The 14,099-nt window shown below is 38.6% G+C and overlaps 1 protein-coding gene across 13 annotated transcripts in view; it reads right to left on the bottom strand.

Moving 5' to 3' along the window:
- Nucleotides 1-14,099, bottom strand: part of FGGY (FGGY carbohydrate kinase domain containing) — a 537,121-nt gene that overhangs the window by 16,095 nt on the left and 506,927 nt on the right. The window lies entirely within an intron of this gene.

Genomic DNA, 14,099 nt, shown 5'->3' with positions numbered 1-14,099 from the left:
TTTCTTTGTATCTCCGGTGTCTACTATATAGCAAGCATTTAACAAATGCTGGTTGATTTTTGATGGATTCCTCCCGGGTTTAAATCTCAGCCCTACTCATCAGTACCTTTGTCACGTCCTTTCCCTTTTCGGTGCTTTCTCACCCTCCTCCCACCTACTTGGTTTCAATGAGAACAATGGTTTATGAGCTTTAAAGTGCTACAGAAAGTGCCACTGCTGGGATGTGAGCCACTTTTCTGCCTTTCCCCCTCCTTCTCTTGCTGTACTTTCACAAAGTTATCAACACTTGGGTCTGCTTGCTGTAGGTGCATGTTGAGATCCCTGGTTACATACAACTTGAAGGTCCCCAAATCTTTCCAAATCAAATCAAATAGAAATAAAAAGAGAGGTCAATGTCAGAACCAGACTTTATTTGGAGAAATGAGCAAAAGGAGTCTGAGCAGCCTTCAAGAAATGTTAGTATGGCCCCAGGGTAAGGGAGTAGACCACTAACATTGGGGAACATCAGGAACTTGAATGTTGAAGAAGTCTAGATATTCTAAGGGGTAGAGATGAGAACAGAAGGCATTCCAGGCATGGAAGACAGCTGACATTCAAGGTGGTAGATAAGATGTGTTCGGGGAACAGCAAAAAACCCAGGTTCACCGGAATGCAGAGCATGTGAGAGGGAGTAATGGGGAATCAGTATGGAAAGACAGAAAAGCTATGACACTGGAAAGATGAAAGATACATATTTAAATCACCAGGCTTTCTAACTTCCTAACAATGAAGATATTTGTGAGGTTGCAATTAACATCTCTCCTCTGACACTGCCCCCACCCTTGTGCAGGACCTTATCCCCTCATAGCTGCTGAGTGGGGGGGCGTCTTCCTAACTCAAGTCTCACTCCACTCTAACCCCTCCTCCATTCAACCATCAAAGGGATTTTCCTAAAATGCAGGTCTGATCCTAGCAACCCCATCTCCTCCACCTCTCGGCTCTGGGCATTTTCTCCAGCTGTCTCCCATTCTTGGAATGCTGTTCCTTATGTACTCCAAGGACTGACTGACCTCCCAGCTTCATCAAAGTCCCAATTAAAATTCCTTTTTCTCCAGGAAGTCTTCTCTAACTCCTCTTAATTCCAGTGCCTTCATCCTATTTATTCCCTATATGGCTCACTTTGCAAATATGTATTTGTCTGCTGTCTATCCTATTTGATTGGAAGGTCCTCGAGGGTAGAGACTGCTTTTTGCCTGTTTTTGTATCTCTAGGGTTTAGCACAGTGCCTGGCACAGAGTGGATGCTTGATAAATGTGGATTGATTGCAGCTGGAAATCGAGGTGTCTGCACCAAAGGAAACAAGCGTTTCTGAGGGAAATGGTTCAGTTCAGAAAAAAATGGAGTAGCATTGGGTGGGTGGGTGCAGCAGGAGCTAACTCACATTAGTGAGTCACGAGGGTTTGACACTCATTCAGTAAGAAATAACTTTGTCCTGGCAAGTGTCACAGACTTGCACTTAACCTGGAGATGTTAAAGCACTTTCTTCAAAGCGACTGCCCCAGATAGGGGAAGAATGTTCAGAATTAGGCTGGAGGCGCTCCCAGCAGGCTTTTGTGGGCTCTTCACATCTCTGCTTGTAACCTGCTGTGTAACTGACCCATTGTCTTCCTCTGTAAAGTGGGGATAAAAAAGTGCCGTGCCTACCTTACTGACCTGCTATGATGGGAGCATTTTGTAAATCGTAAAATGCTATAGAAGCAGGTTATTACTGTTTATTATTATTATTATTATTATTATTATTATTATTATTATTATAGCCCTATGGCAGGCTTGATTTGGCTGCAGATACCCTGGGAATTATATTTCTTCCTAGATTAAGAGAGAGGAAGGTAAGTAGCTTTTAGCTCTGGAGAGTGAGGAGTTTTTTCCCTATGTTGTTGTTATATCATTTTAGTCATGTCCAACTCTTTGTGACCTCATTTCAGATTTTCTTGGCAAAGAGAGTGGAGTGGTTTGCCATTTTCCTTTTTCAACTCATTTTACAGATGAAGAAACTGAGACAGACAGGGTGAAGTAATTTGCCCAGGATCACACAGCTAATAAGTGTCCAGATCAGGATTTGAACTCAGGTATTCCTGATTCCAGACATGGCTCTCCATCTACTGTGCCATCTAGCTTCCCATATAGCAGGAGTTTTTTGGATAATCTCTTGAAGAGAAAAGAGCAAGATGTGTGGGGGTGGGAGGTGAGGGGCTGGGATCTAGCCTAAACATTGGGTAGGAAAAGGACAGCAGCAGCATTTACAAGGACCAACCTTGAACCAAAACCTCCAAATGAGATCAGGAGTGGTTAAGGTCAAAGAGACAAGTAGATGATATAAGATTTTTTTTTATTTTTTTATTTTTTTTCAATTTCAGGCTCTCAGTCAGATGGGAGAAACAATAGAAAGAAAGAGACAAACTGATGGTCCTTACTCCTGCCTCCACTTTACTTCAGATGAGTGCTAGAAGCATTCATTCCTAATCATGTCCTTTTATTCTGTTAAGACAGCATCTGCCTGTTCTCATCTTATTTTTCCCCAGCCCCTGTGGTTAGCTGGGTGCTTGTATTTCCTTGGGTCCTATTATTGGCCACTTCAGGACTCAGGACAGCTCTGGGGGCCACACAACAGTGAAGGCCTTCTCCTCCCACAGGACCCATTGTTAGAGAGTTTTGTTCTTCATGAACCATTCATACTATTTTGTAATGGCAAAGGCAATGGTAGAATTTCTGTAAACCGGGGCCCTTTCCATATCTGCCCCTTCAGAGACAAATCTACCATAGTGACCTAGGGTGACCTTACCATAGTTAGTGGTCCTGGTAATATAGAATGAACAAGGTCTAGACCTGTAATTTCACTGATAGAAGGAATTCCCAGGTGAGGAAACTCTCTAACCACACAAGTCAGGGATGTCTAGAGCACTGGGAGTTTCAGTGACTTGCCCAGGGTCACACAGCCAGTACATACAAGAGGTGAGATTAGACTCAGCTTGTCCTGTCTCCACACTTTCTCTCATTCATATCCTTCAAGAAAAACTTCAGCCAAATGACAGTTGCCTAATATGGAAACATATTAAGGAATGTAGAAAAGTCTAATTGGAGCTAAATAATGCTCTTCACATTGTAGCTTCCCCAGAGACCACACTACAGGTTGAGTAAGCGCTGAGAGTATGGCTTATCCTGAACACAAGCCAGCAGTGTTTGCAGACTGAGACAAAGATGGCAATGGTGGCCAAGGCAGAGGAGACAGAACTGAGGGGCAAGCGTTCTGGGAGGGACAGTACCCTTCCTTTTGTAATCACTTTGTATTGTCCATCAATTAGCAGGCATTTGTTAAAGGCCATCTGTGTGCTAGCCATGGCTGGGATGAGAAAGGCATCAAAGAAAACTATTCCCATCCTCATCCCACGTGGGGTGATTTATATCTACATATAAGTATATTGTTTAGTCCTTTCAGTCAGTCCAGGTCTTCATGACCCCATTCGTTGTTTTCTTGGCAGAGGTACTGCATATATCTTTTGACCTAGTGATACCACGACTAGTTCCATATCCCAAAAAGATCAAAGAAAAAAAGAATCCATAAAATAGGTACAAATATATTTATAGCAGCTCTTTTTATGAGAGCAAAGAACTAAAAACTAAGGGAATGCCCATCAACTGGAGAATGGCATAACAAGTTATGGCATATTAATATGATGGAATACTATTGTGCTATAAGAAATGATAAAGGAGATAGGAGAGTCTCAGAAAAACCTGGGAAGATTTGTATGAATTGATGCAAGGTGAGGTGAGTGCAACCAGGACAATTTCTAGAATAACAATAATATTATAAAGACAAATAATTTGGAAAAACTTAGGAACTTTGATCAATAAAATGACCACCCACAATTCTAGGGGGTCTCGTAATGAAACAGGTTGCCCACTTTCTGATAGAGAGCTGATTGGACTCAGGGTGCAGATTGAGATATTTTTCTTGACGTGGCCAATTGGGAATTTGTTTTTCTTGACTATACAGGTTTATAACACTTTTTTTCCCTTTCTCAATGAAGGAAGGAGAGGTTGGGAGGAAAGAATGGGGATCTTTACTTGAAAATTAAAAAAAAATACCAGCTTCTGATTCCAAAAATATTTAGACAGGGTAAAACAAAACTAATCAAATGAAATACATTAAATAATAAATGCAAAAGCTTACATTTGAATTCCACAAATAAACTTTTCAAGCATAAGATGGGGGAGGCATGACTACATAGACCCCTATCCTAAAATAATTTAAGGATTTCAGTACATGATAAGGTCAGTATATATTAGTTCTTTTTCTTGTTCAGGCATTCTGTCAGGTCCAACTATTCAAAACCCTGTGAACCATAGTGTCCATGGGGTTTTATTGGCAAAGATACTGGGGTGGTTTGCCATTTCCTTCTCTAGCTCATTTTACAGATGAGGAAAGAGGCAAACAGGGTTAAGTGACTTTGCCCAGAGTCACATAGCTAGTAAATGTCTGAAGCTGGATTTGAACTCAGGTCTTTCTTTCTCCTGACCCAACACTGTACCTGCTGAGCCACCTGCTGTCTCCTACATGACACAATAGTGTAATGTACAACCAGAAAAAGTCATGTGAAATTAGGCTACATTAGAGACAGATTGTCCAGGACTAGGAAGGTGATGGTCAGATCACATGTGAAGTTTTGTGTTCAGTCCTGAGTGCCAGAGTTTTAGAAGGATCTTAATAAACTGGATAGCATCCATTCTATCGGGATAGTGAAATACCTTGAAATTAGGTCATATGAGTATTAGTTGAAGGAACTGAGATTGCTCACCTTGGAGAAGAAAAGATTTAGGAGGATACGACAGTTGTATTCAGATATTTGAAGATCTATCACATACACATGAGAGGAAATTAGACTTTTTCTTTTTGGCATTAGAAAGTAGACTTCTGCGTGGTGGGTCCAGTTGGCAAAGAGACAGATTTAAGGTTGATATAAATTAAAAAAAGCCAACTTTCTATCAACCAGAGCCATCCCAAAGTGAAGATAATAGATTATCCCTCACCAGATAACAAGAAAAGACTTAGTGACTACTTGTCAGAGATGTCACAGAGGGGACTCAGATTAAGGGAGTACAGATTGGACTGGATGGCCATTGAGGTCCCTTCTCACTCTGAAATTTCATCATTCTGAGTCCCAGTTCTATCATTAGCAGTGTGCAGGCTTGGGGATGTCACTTATCAGAGACTCAGTTTCCTTATCTCAAAAATGAGGAGTTTGGAATAGAGGTTCTCTCTTAACTTAACTAGCCAGTAAAGTCCCTAAATGCTGATTTTGCACTGTGGAAGGGCACTGGAAACTCAAGTTGTTAACAGTGTAAGGGCTCAAAACACCAGCCAAGTACAACTTCTGCTAGCCCTATTAGTCACCCTTCCCATGGTCATAAAAGTTTGGGCACAAGACCTTTAATTTGGGGACTTCTGAAACAGCACATTTTATGGGTGACACCTTCACTCTTCTCAAGCAGCCAACCAGTCTTCTAGGCTCTGTCATAGGCTCATAGATGTTGAAGGCAGGAAGGAACTTTAGAGATCATATACTACAATCCATTCATTATGAAGAAAAGGAAATTCAGGCCAGAAAAGCACCATGACTATACCCAATGTCAGCAGGTACTAACAGAGGCAAGATTCTAATGACTTTGAATCTGATATTCTTTCTACTTCATCAAAGTCCCACCAAGTAATCTTTTACTTCCCTTTTCTCTTTCTACCTTTTACATCTGTTCTACTTCACTTGCTCAATGATTGCTACATACTCCATCCATCAACCAGAGATTAGATCTCAGCCTACAACATCAAACCACAGTTATAGGCATCAAAGGATTGCCCTAACTAGCCTGGGAAGACAATTAATCATTTCAGATAGCTATGTGAATGCTTTGATTTCCTTTCACTTCCCTGTCTACCCTTGATGCACTTGTCAAATTAAACCATTCTTCCCAAATTTTTCTGGAATACTCATCCTTCTTGTGAGAGAATAATTTTGGAGCATTGAACCCAAAGTTTCAGGGCATTGAAGAACTTCACTCATTATTGTTATCATCATCATTAAGATCATCATCATCTAAGACAAGATACCCAAACTCATATGTATCTGTGCCTCATCAACTTCTATATGCCACACAACAAGGCAGATCACACTCCATCCATGTTTGCTTGTCCTATACAACTCCTAACCATATCTTACCATAAGTTTGCCACTCTAGATGCTGGAGGGAATCCTCACTATCTCCTGACTTTTTGCATATGCCAATGGAACACTATGGTTGCTTACTTCAATCTTGCCGTGTGATTGAATCATTTTCTCTTCCTTTTTAATCTTTTCCTTATGTTCTTCTATAAAGTTTTCCACTGGTTATAGTATTCTTTTCACACTGACCATACCACTTTATTGCCTTATGTTGAATACACATTTTTAACTTTCATAGACTGATCTAGTCTGGGATGAAGGGTAGCTAACAAGGCTTGATAAGCATGTTTCTGCTTGGGGTCTTGACAATTTAATCAAAAGCTGTTCAAGCTCAAAATAAAAGAATAGAAAGAGAACTGCATATATATCAACTAAGCTAGATTACCATAGAGGCTAACCACCATGGAGCAATCCAGATGCCAGGAGAACAAATTTTTTTTGCACCTCCAATTGGAGGAGAACAAATTTCAAAGGCTTCAACCCAGTATAGATGAGATGTGTGAGAAAATAAAACCGAAGACATAGAGAAAAACAATCAAAAGACATAGAAAATAAAGTCGAAAGAGGCAGATAGTGGATACCTAAAGAACTGATAAACTAGCTTAGATTTTTTTTAAAAAGTGTATTTTGTTGTTCCGTTGTGTCTGACTTCTTGTGATCCTATTTTGGGGTTTTCTTGGCAAAGATAGTGGAGTGCTTTGTCATTTCCTTCTCCAGCTCAGAAAAGTGTATGCTAGTATCCACATAGAAAGGATGAAGTGTGTTTTATTGTCATCAATTAATTTAATTTTTAAAATGCATGTAGAGAAGGTGAAAGAAAGGGCAAGTATATGTGAATAAATACAAAAATTTGGCACAGTTTTCTAAGAAGTGTCAGTGTTGGTTAGGAATGCTAAGAAACACCTTTTTCTTTTTTAGCAAACAAAAGTGGTGATTGCAAGGGAAAGAGAAGGATCAAAGAAGGCAGAGGGTCATTGAAGTACATAAGAATTTGATAGTAGACTAGAAGGTGGGGTTTAGACTACATAATTACCCTTCTCTGCTTAAAATGAGTGACTGGCAAGATGCCACCCTGAGTTGATTTTCCTAGGTGAGAACACAACTCAGTTATTCACTAGGTATGACCAAGGCCTGAACACTGCCCTGGGTGTAGAAGGAAATTTTTTTGAATGAGTAGAGAAACATGACAATACTCTACGAGGCCTGCCAGATAACTAGTTGAAATGCATACCTGAGTGAGAAGAGAGGGTTTCAGCCAAACCTCTAAGATCTGAAAAGGAACATCTTAGGGGAGAATAGTGTCTTTGCTTCATTCTCCTCCCTCTCTGCACCCTGTTAGGGAGGACCTAATAAACTTTAAAGATCTTGAAGAACTGAACTTTAGCATGGATGTCTTAGCAGGGTCCTTGGGTCAGCTGAAATGTCTACTAGAAGGCAAGGACAGAGTAGATGCATGTCTAAGGCTCTGCATAGAACCCTGAAAAACAAAAACAAAATACTCAGCCATGTCTGAAGGGAACAGCCTGAGCACTCCAGAAAAAGGAGGTCTAGAAACAGCTATGCTCATTTGCCTCTTATGCCTTCTTGTGTGTCCTGTACTCTCTATGTTCTTGTAAAAGAGTGTGTCCCAGGCTTTCACGCCTGGGATGTTTGGACCAATTGTTTTTACTATACCAACTTAGCAAGTACCCCTTTATAAAAACAAATTGTCTGGCTGACTAATTGGCAGCAAGTGATATTCATGAGGAAGGTCATGAGGTATAAAACTAGAAGAAACATCTGCTTCCCAACCGTCAGGGCTCCGAGACTCTGAGGGGGTGAGTATCAGCACAGATTTGGGGATGAAGTCTGTGAAAAGGAAGACTGAAAGAGTAGCACCATGGTATGTACTAGCAAACAGTGAAGAGAAGTCAACATGCCTCAGTCCATCTTCCTTTAGTTGCCCTTGCGAAAAAACAATCTTTGGGATGGAAAGGAAAGAATCAAAATCACTAATAAAGCACTGCTAGCTAGGATAGAAAGAGTCTAGCTGCCTTTAGTGAGTCCAGTTCTCCAAGACAAAGTAACTGCATCTCAGGACACTAAGGGAAAAAAAGGATGCAGTTGTTGAACTACGGTCAAAGAGCTTTTCAATCCAGTTATATCTAGTCCAATCAATGCGATCCAATTCAACAGACATTTATTTATAAATATTTTAGGGGGGAGGAGCCAAGATGTTGGAGTGAGAGAAACTACTCACCTAAGCTCTTAGACAAACTCCTTCAGATACCTCTAAAAAGAGGAACTGACCAGATTTTGGAAGGGAAAAATCCAGTAGGAGACAAATTGTGGCAGATTCACAACCCAGGACAGACTGAAAAGTTGACAGGAAGGATCCATTGCATGGGGCTGGAGGAGCCCCAATGCACAGCGGAGCCAAGTTGGCAGAGTGATTGGTAAATGCTCTCCTCCTCCCCTTGTTGACCTTGAAAAACCCATAAGATATTTCCCCCCAAAAATCCTGGAACAGTGGGATCAGCTGAAGGGGCAAACAGTCTCTTATGAAAATGAGGCTAGGAAAATAATTAAGGAGGGTCCTTCTTGCTGTCGCTGAAGGGAACCAGTGCAGGACTGGAGCTGTCCCAGACAGCCCCACCTTAGCAAACAGGGAGGAGATCCTGAGACCTAGGGAGATGGAGCCTGTAACTGCCAACACCAGGACCCCAAGTGTGCTTCAGCACCCCAGGGGAATCAGTAAGACACTAGCACAGATAGGATCACCAACCACTGAGCTTTCCTGTGCTCTAACTCAGCAGAGGACACCTCCTGTAGCCACATGACTCCACCCCTACACTTAATGCAGCTAGCTCCAGGGAAAATCCTGGAAAACCCAGAAAAACATCATTTGGCCTCTGTTTTCTCACACCAGCCAGCTCATGAACAGGTAAGTTGCAGCACTTTAGCTTCTAGCTGAAAGAACCAGAAGCTACAACACAAAAAGCCTCAAGTTCAAGGCACAAGTACTGTGGGACAGAGCAGAGATCTATTTTAAATGCCAGGAAAAGGGTGATTATCATGAGTGAGAAACAAAGCAAAAAAGATCATAGAATCTTTCTGTGGGGACAAGGACCAAAACACGAATACCAAAGAGTGACATCAGCATTGAAAATCCCATCTGAAACTTTAGAAGGGACTATGAACTGGTCACAAGCATAAATACCACTCTGGAAGAGCTGAAGAAGGATTTTAAAAACCAAATTAGAGAAATAGAAGAAAAACTGGTCAATGATTTTAAAAATATGAAAAAAGAATTCACTGAAGAGAACAGCTCCTTAAAAAGGAAAATTGGATAAATGAAAAAGGAAGTATAAAATCTTATTGGGAAAATTGGACAAATGGAGAAGAAAATACAAAAATTAACTGGACAAAATGACTCCTTAAAAGGAACAGTTGGACAGATGAAAAAGGAGATGCAAAAATTAACTGAAGAAAACAATTTGATAAAAATTGGAATTGGGCAAGTAGAAGCTAATGACTCTGTGAGACACAAAGAATCAGTTAAACACAATCTAAAGAATGAAAAGATAGAAGAAAATGTAAAATATCTAATTGGAAAAACAACTGATCTGGAAAACAGATCCAGAAGAGAAAATCTAAGAATTATTGGTCTACCAGAAAGCCATGATGAAGAAAGAACCTGGACAATATCTTCCAGGAAATCATCAATGAAATCTGCCTAGAAGTTCTAGACCCAGAGGGTGAAATAGTCATCGAAAGAATCCACTCTTCACCTCTTGAAAGGGATCCCAAACTAAAAACACCAGAGAATATCATTGCCAAATTCCAGAATTATCAAGTGAGGGAGAAAATACTACAAGAGGCAAGAAAGAAACCATTCAAATATTGAGGAGTTACAGTCAGGATCCCTCAGGACCTTGTAGCTCCTATGTTAAAAGATCAAAGGAATTGGAATATATTTCATAAGGCAAAGGAGCTAGGACTACAAACAATGATCAATTACCCAGCAAAGTTGAGCATAACATTTCAGGCAAGGAGATACACATTCAATGAAATAAGGGATTTCCAGATCTTCCTGATGTAAAGACCAGAGCTTAGTAGAAAATTTGATCTTCAAACACAAGTCTCAAGAAAGGCATGAAAAAGTAAACAGGGGTGAAAAAACTTGCTTTTCAATATGAGCATACTGTTTACTTCCCTATAGTGGAAGATGACACTTGTTAATCTTGAGAACCGTATAGTTGTCATGATATATAAAAGGGATATACATAGAGGAAGTGGGTATAAACTAAATGATGTGGTGATAAAAAAGTGATTTAAGGGTGCAAAGGGATTGTAAGAGGAGATGTGAAAGAAGGAGGCAGAAAATGGCAAATTACATCACAGGAAGAGGCACAAAATTATATTACAGTAGAGGGAAATCTGATTTGGTTCAAGGAGGGAAAAACAAGCTCAGTTAAGTATAGAAATCTAACGAGTTCTACAGGTAGCAGGAGGGGAAGGGAGAAAGAAAAGAGAGGGGAGGCTACAAGGGAGAGAAGAAGTAGTAAGGATAAAATGGAGTAAAAAGGAGGGGGGCTGAAAGACGAAAGAGAAGACTGAGGGAGGCAGTGGTCAAAAATTAAAACTGTACTGTGGAGGGAAAGGGAGAAGACAGAAATAAAAGAATAAATGAGGGGAAAGAGGATGGAGGGAAAGACACAGATAGTAATCATAACTGTGAATGTGAATGGGATGAACTCACCCATAAAACAGAGACAGATACCAGAATAGATTAAAAACCATAATCTAACAATATGTCATTTACAAGAAACACATTTGAAATGGGAGGATACACACAGGGTAAAGGCAAAAGTTTGGAGCAGAATATATTGTGCTTCATCTGATGCAAAAAAAAAAAAAAAAACAGAGGCAGCAATCCTAATCTCACACAAAGCAAAAGAAGAAACAGATAGAATCAAAAGAGAAAAGGAAGGACACAATATCCCTGTCAAAGGCACCACAGACCATGAAGCAATTTCATTACTAAACATATATGCTCCAAGTGGTATGGCATCCAAATTCTAAGAGGAGAAGTTAAGGGAGTTATAGGAAGAAATGGACAGCAATACCCTACCAGTGGGGTACCTCAACCTCCTCCTCTCTGAACCTGATAAATCTAACCTCAAAATAAACAAAAAAGAAGTTAAGGAGGTGAATAAAACTCTGGATAAGGTAGATATGATAGATCTCTGGAGAAAACTTATTGGGGATAGAAAGGAATATACCTTTTTCTCAGTGGTACATGGCACATATACAAAAATTGACCATGTACTAGGGCATAAAAACTCACAAACCAGTGCATAGAGGCAGAGATAGTCAGGGTATCTTTCTCAGATAATAATGCAATAAAAATTATATGTAATCAAAGGCCATGGAATGATAGACCAAAAATTAATTGGAAACTAAATAATCTAATCCTAAAGAAGAAGTGGGTTAAACAACAAATCATATAAACAATCACAACTTCATTCAAGAGAATGACAACAGTGAGACAACCTATTAAATTTTATGGGATACTACAAAAGCAATTCTTAGGGGAAGTTTTACATCTTTGAATTCCTACATGAATAAAATAGAGAAAGAGGAGATCAATGAATTGAGCATGCAGCTAAAAAAGCTAGAAAAAGAACAAATTGAAGATCCTCATGTAAATACCAAATTAGAAATACTGAAAACCAAAGGAGAGATGAATAAAATCAAAATTAAGAAAACTATTGAACTAATAAATAAAACTAAGAGTTGATTTTATGAAAAAAATCAATAAAATTTATAAACCTTTGGTCAATTTGATTTAAAAAAAGAAAGAAGAAAACCAAATTACCAATATCAGAAATGGAAAGAGTGGACTCACCTCCAATGAGGAGGAAATTAAACAATAATTTGAAAACATTTGCCCAACTGTATGCTCATAAATTTTACAATCTAAATGAAATGGATGATTATTTTAAAAAAATATAAATTGCCAGATTAACAGAAGAGGAAGTTGAATATTTAAATAACTCCATCTCAGAAAAAGATATTGAACAAGCCATCAATGAACTCCCTAGGACACAATCTCCAGGGCCAGATGGATTCACAAGTGAATTTTATCAAACATTTAAAGAACTGTTATTTCCAATAGCATATAGATTATTTAAGGGAATTGGGGAAGAAGCAGTCCTCCCAAATTATTTTTATTATACACATATTGTTTTGATACCTAAACCGGGAAGAGCCAAAATGGAGAAAGAAAATTATAGACCAGTTTTTCTAATGAATACAGATGCAAAAATTTTAAAAAAAAAATTTTAGCAAAAAGAATATAACAACTTCTCACGAAAATAATACCTTATGATCATGTAGGATTTATACCAGGAATGTAGGGCTGGTTCAATATTAGGAAAACTATTAGTATTATTGATCATATCAACAACAAAACTAACAGAAACCACATGATTATCTCAATAGATGCAGAAAATGTTTTTGACAACACCCATTCTTATTGAAAACACTGAAGAGTATAGGAATAAATGGAACTTCCCATAAAATAATAAGCAGTATCGACCTAAAATCTTCAGCAAACATTATGCAATGTGGATAAGTTAGATGCCTTTCCAATAAGATCAGGGGTGACACAAGGATGTCCATTATCACCACTATTATTCAATATGGTATGAGAAATGTTAGCTGTAGTAATAAAAGAAGAAAAAGAAATTGAAGGAATTAGAATAGTCAAAGAAGTTATTACTAAGTTATGACTCTTTGCAGATGATATAATGATATACTTAGAAAATCCCAGAGAATCAAGCAAAAAACTACTTGAAACAATAAACAACTTTGGCAAAGTTGCAGGTCACAAAATAAACCCAGACAAATCTTCTGCATTTCTATATATTACTATATATCACAACAGCAGGAGATAGAAAGAGAAATTCCATTTAAAGCTAAGGTAGACACTATAAAATATTTGGGAGTCTTCCTGCCAAAACAAATCCAGGGACTATATGAACACAATTACAAAACATTTTTTGCACAAATAAAATCAGAGCTAAGTAAGTGGAAAAACATCAGTTGCTCATGGATAGTCTGAGCCAATACAAAAAAAAAAAAAAATGACAATTCTACCTAAAATAATTTACTTATTCAGTGCCATACCAATCAAACTATCAGATAATTATTTTCTAGAGTGAGAAAAAATAATATCAAAATTCATCTGGAAGAACAAATGGTCCAGAATATCAAGGGAATTAATCAAAAGAAATGATAGGGAAAGTGGGCTAGCCCTACCAGATCTCAATTGTATCCACTTGGTACTGGCTAAGAAACAGAGGGGTAGACCAGTGGAATAGGGTAGGTACTGAAGACACAGGAGTCAATGAATACAGCAATCTATTGTTTGATAAACCCAAGGACCCCAGCTTCTGGGATAAGAACTCACTGTTTGACAAAAATTGCTGGGAAAACTACATAACAGTGTGGTGGAAACTGGGCATAGACCAATGCCTGACATCATACACAAGAACAATGTCCAAATGGATACATGATCTAGGTATAAAGACCGATAATATAAACAAATTAGTGGAGCAAGGAATAGGATATTTATCAGATTTAAGGAGAAGGGAAGAATTTTTGACTAAATAAGAGATAGAAAACATTATGAAGTGCAAAATGGATAATTTTGATTACATTAAATTGAAAAGTTTTTGCACAAACAAACCCAATGCAACCAAGATTATGAGGAAAGCAGAAAATTGGGAAAGAATTTTTACAACTAGTGTCTGTTGAAGGCCTCATTTCTAAAATATATAGAGAACTGAGTCAAATGTA

Source organism: Notamacropus eugenii, chromosome 2, assembly GCF_028372415.1.
Source record: "Notamacropus eugenii isolate mMacEug1 chromosome 2, mMacEug1.pri_v2, whole genome shotgun sequence".
Taxonomy (NCBI): domain Eukaryota; kingdom Metazoa; phylum Chordata; class Mammalia; order Diprotodontia; family Macropodidae; genus Notamacropus; species Notamacropus eugenii.
The sequence above is the reverse complement of the archived record's forward strand: the minus strand, read 5'-3'. Positions and strand labels throughout refer to the sequence as shown.